General features: G+C 52.4%; 16 non-coding genes and 6 pseudogenes across 16 annotated transcripts; all 22 read left to right on the top strand.

Annotated features, from left to right (window-relative positions):
- The first annotated feature begins 42 nt into the window (after positions 1-42).
- On the top strand, positions 43-151 carry LOC131101160 (5S ribosomal RNA; annotated as a pseudogene).
- A 111-nt stretch (positions 152-262) lies between these two features.
- Positions 263-381, top strand: LOC131097264 (5S ribosomal RNA). Its single transcript, XR_009116174.1, has one exon. It is a non-coding gene; the product is annotated as a 5S ribosomal RNA (ribosomal RNA).
- A 112-nt stretch (positions 382-493) lies between these two features.
- On the top strand, positions 494-612 carry LOC131142593 (5S ribosomal RNA). The gene has a single exon (XR_009132665.1). It is a non-coding gene; the product is annotated as a 5S ribosomal RNA (ribosomal RNA).
- Positions 613-724: 112 nt separating this feature from the next.
- LOC131100670 (5S ribosomal RNA) lies at positions 725-833 on the top strand (annotated as a pseudogene).
- Positions 834-945: 112 nt separating this feature from the next.
- On the top strand, positions 946-1064 carry LOC131099656 (5S ribosomal RNA). The gene has a single exon (XR_009118479.1). It is a non-coding gene; the product is annotated as a 5S ribosomal RNA (ribosomal RNA).
- Positions 1065-1176: 112 nt separating this feature from the next.
- LOC131098121 (5S ribosomal RNA) lies at positions 1177-1295 on the top strand. The gene has a single exon (XR_009117002.1). It is a non-coding gene; the product is annotated as a 5S ribosomal RNA (ribosomal RNA).
- A 111-nt stretch (positions 1296-1406) lies between these two features.
- LOC131141075 (5S ribosomal RNA) lies at positions 1407-1515 on the top strand (annotated as a pseudogene).
- Positions 1516-1627: 112 nt separating this feature from the next.
- Positions 1628-1746, top strand: LOC131098411 (5S ribosomal RNA). Its single transcript, XR_009117285.1, has one exon. It is a non-coding gene; the product is annotated as a 5S ribosomal RNA (ribosomal RNA).
- Positions 1747-1858: 112 nt separating this feature from the next.
- On the top strand, positions 1859-1977 carry LOC131099655 (5S ribosomal RNA). The gene has a single exon (XR_009118478.1). It is a non-coding gene; the product is annotated as a 5S ribosomal RNA (ribosomal RNA).
- A 112-nt stretch (positions 1978-2089) lies between these two features.
- On the top strand, positions 2090-2208 carry LOC131098120 (5S ribosomal RNA). The gene has a single exon (XR_009117001.1). It is a non-coding gene; the product is annotated as a 5S ribosomal RNA (ribosomal RNA).
- A 111-nt stretch (positions 2209-2319) lies between these two features.
- LOC131141055 (5S ribosomal RNA) lies at positions 2320-2428 on the top strand (annotated as a pseudogene).
- Positions 2429-2540: 112 nt separating this feature from the next.
- On the top strand, positions 2541-2659 carry LOC131098400 (5S ribosomal RNA). The gene has a single exon (XR_009117274.1). It is a non-coding gene; the product is annotated as a 5S ribosomal RNA (ribosomal RNA).
- Positions 2660-2771: 112 nt separating this feature from the next.
- LOC131099654 (5S ribosomal RNA) lies at positions 2772-2890 on the top strand. Its single transcript, XR_009118477.1, has one exon. It is a non-coding gene; the product is annotated as a 5S ribosomal RNA (ribosomal RNA).
- Positions 2891-3002: 112 nt separating this feature from the next.
- LOC131098119 (5S ribosomal RNA) lies at positions 3003-3121 on the top strand. Its single transcript, XR_009117000.1, has one exon. It is a non-coding gene; the product is annotated as a 5S ribosomal RNA (ribosomal RNA).
- Positions 3122-3232: 111 nt separating this feature from the next.
- On the top strand, positions 3233-3341 carry LOC131141054 (5S ribosomal RNA; annotated as a pseudogene).
- A 112-nt stretch (positions 3342-3453) lies between these two features.
- Positions 3454-3572, top strand: LOC131097585 (5S ribosomal RNA). Its single transcript, XR_009116483.1, has one exon. It is a non-coding gene; the product is annotated as a 5S ribosomal RNA (ribosomal RNA).
- Positions 3573-3684: 112 nt separating this feature from the next.
- On the top strand, positions 3685-3803 carry LOC131142897 (5S ribosomal RNA). Its single transcript, XR_009132959.1, has one exon. It is a non-coding gene; the product is annotated as a 5S ribosomal RNA (ribosomal RNA).
- A 111-nt stretch (positions 3804-3914) lies between these two features.
- Positions 3915-4033, top strand: LOC131100422 (5S ribosomal RNA). The gene has a single exon (XR_009119092.1). It is a non-coding gene; the product is annotated as a 5S ribosomal RNA (ribosomal RNA).
- Positions 4034-4145: 112 nt separating this feature from the next.
- On the top strand, positions 4146-4264 carry LOC131099942 (5S ribosomal RNA). The gene has a single exon (XR_009118713.1). It is a non-coding gene; the product is annotated as a 5S ribosomal RNA (ribosomal RNA).
- A 112-nt stretch (positions 4265-4376) lies between these two features.
- LOC131141366 (5S ribosomal RNA) lies at positions 4377-4485 on the top strand (annotated as a pseudogene).
- Positions 4486-4597: 112 nt separating this feature from the next.
- Positions 4598-4716, top strand: LOC131142038 (5S ribosomal RNA). Its single transcript, XR_009132594.1, has one exon. It is a non-coding gene; the product is annotated as a 5S ribosomal RNA (ribosomal RNA).
- A 111-nt stretch (positions 4717-4827) lies between these two features.
- Positions 4828-4946, top strand: LOC131143283 (5S ribosomal RNA). Its single transcript, XR_009133334.1, has one exon. It is a non-coding gene; the product is annotated as a 5S ribosomal RNA (ribosomal RNA).
- The last annotated feature ends 54 nt before the right edge of the window (positions 4947-5000 follow it).

Genomic DNA, 5000 nt, shown 5'->3' with positions numbered 1-5000 from the left:
CCTGCGTCGCCTTCAAATAAGATCTTTTCAGTTGTCCTGGCAGCTTACGGCCATACTACCCTGAAAACGCCCGATCTCGGAAGCTAAGCAGGGGCGGGCCTGGTTAGTACTTGGATGGGAGACCGCCTGTGAATACCAGGTGCTGTAAGCTTTTTATGGTTTCTGCTCTAGCCTGACAGCAGAGGGCGCTGTTTGACACTTTTTGCTTGATCTAGTTTGGCCTGCGTCGCCTTCAAATAAGATCTTTTCAGTTGTCCTGGCAGCTTACGGCCATACCACCCTGAAAACGCCTGAGCTCGTCCGGTCTCGGAAGCTAAGCAGGGGCGGGCCTGGTTAGTACTTGGATGGGAGACCGCCTGGGAATACCAGGTGCTGTAAGCTTTTTATGGTTTCTGCTCTAGCCTGACAGCAGAGGGCGCTGTTTGACACTTTTTGCTGGAGTCTAGTTTGGCCTGCGTCGCCTTCAAATAGGATCTTTTCAGTTGATGTGGCAGCTTACGGCCATACTACCCTGAAAACGCCCGATCTCGTCCGATCTCGGAAGCTAAGCAGGGGCGGGCCTGGTTAGTACTTGGATGGGAGACCGCCTGGGAATACCAGGTGTTGTAAGCTTTTCATGGTTTCTGCTCTTGCCTGACAGCAGAGGGCGCTGTTTGACATGTTTTGCTGGAGTCTAGTTTGGCCTGCGTCACCTTCAAATAGGATTTTTTCAGTTGACCTGGCAGCTTACGGCCATACTACCCTGAAAACGCCCGATCTCGGAAGCTAAGCAGGGGCGGGCCTGGTTAGTACTTGGATGGGAGACCGCCTGGGAATACCAGGTGCTGTAAGCTTTTTATGGTTTCTGCTCTTGCCTGACAGCAGAGGCCGCTGTTTGACATGTTTTGCTGGAGTCTAGTTTGGCCTGCGTCACCTTCAAATAGGATCTTTTCAGTTGACCTGGCAGCTTACGGCCATACTACCTTGAAAACGCCCGATCTCGTCCGATCTCAGAGGCTAAGCAGGGGCGGGCCTGGTTAGTACTTGAATGGGAGACCGCCTGGGAATACCAGGTGCTGTAAGCTTTTTATGGTTTCTGCTCTTGCCTAACAGCAGAGGGCGCTGTTTGACACTTTTTGCTGGAGTCTAGTTTGGCCTGCGTCGCCTTCAAATAGGATCTTTTCAGTTGCCCTGGCAGCTTACGGCCATACTACACTGAAAACGCCCGGTCTCGTCCGATCTCGGAAGCTAAGCAGGGGCGGGCCTGGTTAGTACTTGGATGGGAGACCGCCTGGGAATACCAGGTGCTGTAAGCTTTTTATGGTTTCTGCTCTAGCCTGACAGCAGAGGGCGCTGTTTGACACTTTTTGCTGGATCTAGTTTGGCCTGCGTCGCCTTCAAATAAGATCTTTTCAGTTGTCCTGGCAGCTTACGGCCATACTACCCTGGAAACGCCCGATCTCGGAAGCTAAGCAGGGGCGGGCCTGGTTAGTACTTGGATGGGAGACCGCCTGTGAGTACCAGGTGCTGTAAGCTTTTTATGGTTTCTGCTCTTGCCTGACAGCAGAGGGCGCTGTTTGACACTTTTTGCTGTAGTCTAGTTTGGCCTGCGTCACCTTCAAATAGGATCTTTTCAGTTGACCTGGCAGCTTACGGCCATACTACCCTGAAAACGCCCGATCTCGTCCGATCTCGGAAGCTAAGCAGGGGCGGGCCTGGTTAGTACTTGGATGGGAGACCGCCTGGGAATACCAGGTGCTGTAAGCTTTTTATGGTTTCTGCTCTTGCCTGACAGCAGAGGCCGCTGTTTGACATGTTTTGCTGGAGTCTAGTTTGGCCTGCGTCACCTTCAAATAGGATCTTTTCAGTTGACCTGGCAGCTTACGGCCATACTACCTTGAAAACGCCCGATCTCGTCCGATCTCAGAGGCTAAGCAGGGGCGGGCCTGGTTAGTACTTGAATGGGAGACCGCCTGGGAATACCAGGTGCTGTAAGCTTTTTATGGTTTCTGCTCTTGCCTAACAGCAGAGGGCGCTGTTTGACACTTTTTGCTGGAGTCTAGTTTGGCCTGCGTCGCCTTCAAATAGGATCTTTTCAGTTGCCCTGGCAGCTTACGGCCATACTACACTGAAAACGCCCGGTCTCGTCCGATCTCGGAAGCTAAGCAGGGGCGGGCCTGGTTAGTACTTGGATGGGAGACCGCCTGGGAATACCAGGTGCTGTAAGCTTTTTATGGTTTCTGCTCTAGCCTGACAGCAGAGGGCGCTGTTTGACACTTTTTGCTGGATCTAGTTTGGCCTGCGTCGCCTTCAAATAAGATCTTTTCAGTTGTCCTGGCAGCTTACGGCCATACTACCCTGAAAACGCCCGATCTCGGAAGCTAAGCAGGGGCGGGCCTGGTTAGTACTTGGATGGGAGACCGCCTGTGAGTACCAGGTGCTGTAAGCTTTTTATGGTTTCTGCTCTTGCCTGACAGCAGAGGGCGCTGTTTGACACTTTTTGCTGTAGTCTAGTTTGGCCTGCGTCACCTTCAAATAGGATCTTTTCAGTTGACCTGGCAGCTTACGGCCATACTACCCTGAAAACGCCCGATCTCGTCCGATCTCGGAAGCTAAGCAGGGGCGGGCCTGGTTAGTACTTGGATGGGAGACCGCCTGGGAATACCAGGTGCTGTAAGCTTTTTATGGTTTCTGCTCTTGCCTGACAGCAGAGGCCGCTGTTTGACATGTTTTGCTGGAGTCTAGTTTGGCCTCCGTCACCTTCAAATAGGATCTTTTCAGTTGACCTGGCAGCTTACGGCCATACTACCTTGAAAACGCCCGATCTCGTCCGATCTCAGAGGCTAAGCAGGGGCGGGCCTGGTTAGTACTTGAATGGGAGACCGCCTGGGAATACCAGGTGCTGTAAGCTTTTTATGGTTTCTGCTCTTGCCTAACAGCAGAGGGCGCTGTTTGACACTTTTTGCTGGAGTCTAGTTTGGCCTGCGTCGCCTTCAAATAGGATCTTTTCAGTTGCCCTGGCAGCTTACGGCCATACTACACTGAAAACGCCCGGTCTCGTCCGATCTCGGAAGCTAAGCAGGGGCGGGCCTGGTTAGTACTTGGATGGGAGACCGCCTGGGAATACCAGGTGCTGTAAGCTTTTTATGGTTTCTGCTCTAGCCTGACAGCAGAGGGCGCTGTTTGACACTTTTTGCTGGATCTAGTTTGGCCTGCGTCGCCTTCAAATAAGATCTTTTCAGTTGTCCTGGCAGCTTACGGCCATACTACCCTGAAAACGCCCGATCTCGGAAGCTAAGCAGGGGCGGGCCTGGTTAGTACTTGGATGGGAGACCGCCTGTGAGTACCAGGTGCTGTAAGCTTTTTATGGTTTCTGCTCTTGCCTGACAGCAGAGGGCGCTGTTTGACACTTTTTGCTGTAGTCTAGTTTGGCCTGCGTCACCTTCAAATAGGATCTTTTCAGTTGACCTGGCAGCTTACGGCCATACTACCCTGAAAACGCCCGATCTCGTCCGATCTCGGAAGCTAAGCAGGGGCGGGCCTGGTTAGTACTTGGATGGGAGACCGCCTGGGATTACCAGGTGCTGTAAGCTTTTTATGGTTTCTGCTCTTGCCTGACAGCAGAGGGCGCTGTTTGACACTTTTTGCTGGAGTCTAGTTTGGCCTGCGTCTTCTTCAAATAGGATCTTTTCAGTTGACCTGGCAGCTTATGGCCATACTACCTTGAAAACGCCCGATCTCGTCCGATCTCGGAAGCTAAGCAGGGGCGGGCCTGGTTAGTACTTGGATGGGAGACCGCCTGGGAATACCAGGTGCTGTAAGCTTTTTATGGTTTCTGCTCTAGCCTGACAGCAGAGGGCGCTGTTTGACACTTTTTGCTGGATCTAGTTTGGCCTGGGTCGCCTTCAAATAAGATCTTTTCAGTAGTCCTGGCAGCTTACGGCCATACTACCCTGAAAACGCCCGATCTCGTCCGATCTCGGAAGATAAGCAGGGGCGGGCCTGGTTAGTACTTGGATGGGAGACCGCCTGGGAATACCAGGTGCTGTAAGCTTTTCATGGTTTCTGCTCTTGCCTGACAGCAGAGGGCGCTGTTTGACACTTTTTGCTGGAGTCTAGTTTGGCCTGCGTCGCCTTCAAATAGGATCTTTTCAGTTGCCCTTGCAGCTTACGGCCATACTACCCTGAAAACGCCCGATCTCGTCCGATCTCGGAAGCTAATCAGGGGCGGTCCTGGTTAGTACTTGGATGGGAGACCGCCTGGGATTACCAGGTGCTGTAAGCTTTTTATGGTTTCTGCTCTTGCCTGACAGCAGAGGGCGCTGTTTGACACTTTTTGCTGGAGTCTAGTTTGGCCTGCGTCTTCTTCAAATAGGATCTTTTCAGTTGTCCTGGCAGCTTACGGCCATACTATCCTGAAAACGCCCGATCTCGGAAGCTAAGCAGGGGCGGGCCTGGTTAGTACTTGGATGGGAGACCGCCTGTGAATACCAGGTGCTGTAAGCTTTTTATGGTTTCTGCTCTTGCCTGACAGCAGAGGGCGCTGTTTGACACTTTTTGCTGTAGTCTAGTTTGGCCTGCGTCACCTTCAAATAGGATCTTTTCAGTTGACCTGGCAGCTTACGGCCATACTACCCTGAAAATGCCCGATCTCGTCCGATCTCGGAAGCTAAGCAGGGGCGGGCCTGGTTAGTACTTGGATGGGAGACCGCCTGGGAATACCAGGTGCTGTAAGCTTTTTATGGTTTCTGCTCTAGCCTGACAGCAGAGGGCGCTGTTTGACACTTTTTGCTGGATCTAGTTTGGCCTGGGTCGCCTTCAAATAAGATCTTTTCAGTTGTCCTGGCAGCTTACGGCCATACTACCCTGAAAACGCCCGATCTCGTCCGATCTCGGAAGCTAAGCAGGCGCGGGCCTGGTTAGTACTTGGATGGGAGACCGCCTGGGAATACCAGGTGCTGTAAGCTTTTCATGGTTTCTGCTCTTGCCTGACAGCAGAGGGCGCTGTTTGACACTTTTTG

The sequence above is a fragment of the Doryrhamphus excisus genome, chromosome 13, assembly GCF_030265055.1.
Source record: "Doryrhamphus excisus isolate RoL2022-K1 chromosome 13, RoL_Dexc_1.0, whole genome shotgun sequence".
Lineage (NCBI taxonomy): Eukaryota > Metazoa > Chordata > Actinopteri > Syngnathiformes > Syngnathidae > Doryrhamphus > Doryrhamphus excisus.
The sequence above is the reverse complement of the archived record's forward strand: the minus strand, read 5'-3'. Positions and strand labels throughout refer to the sequence as shown.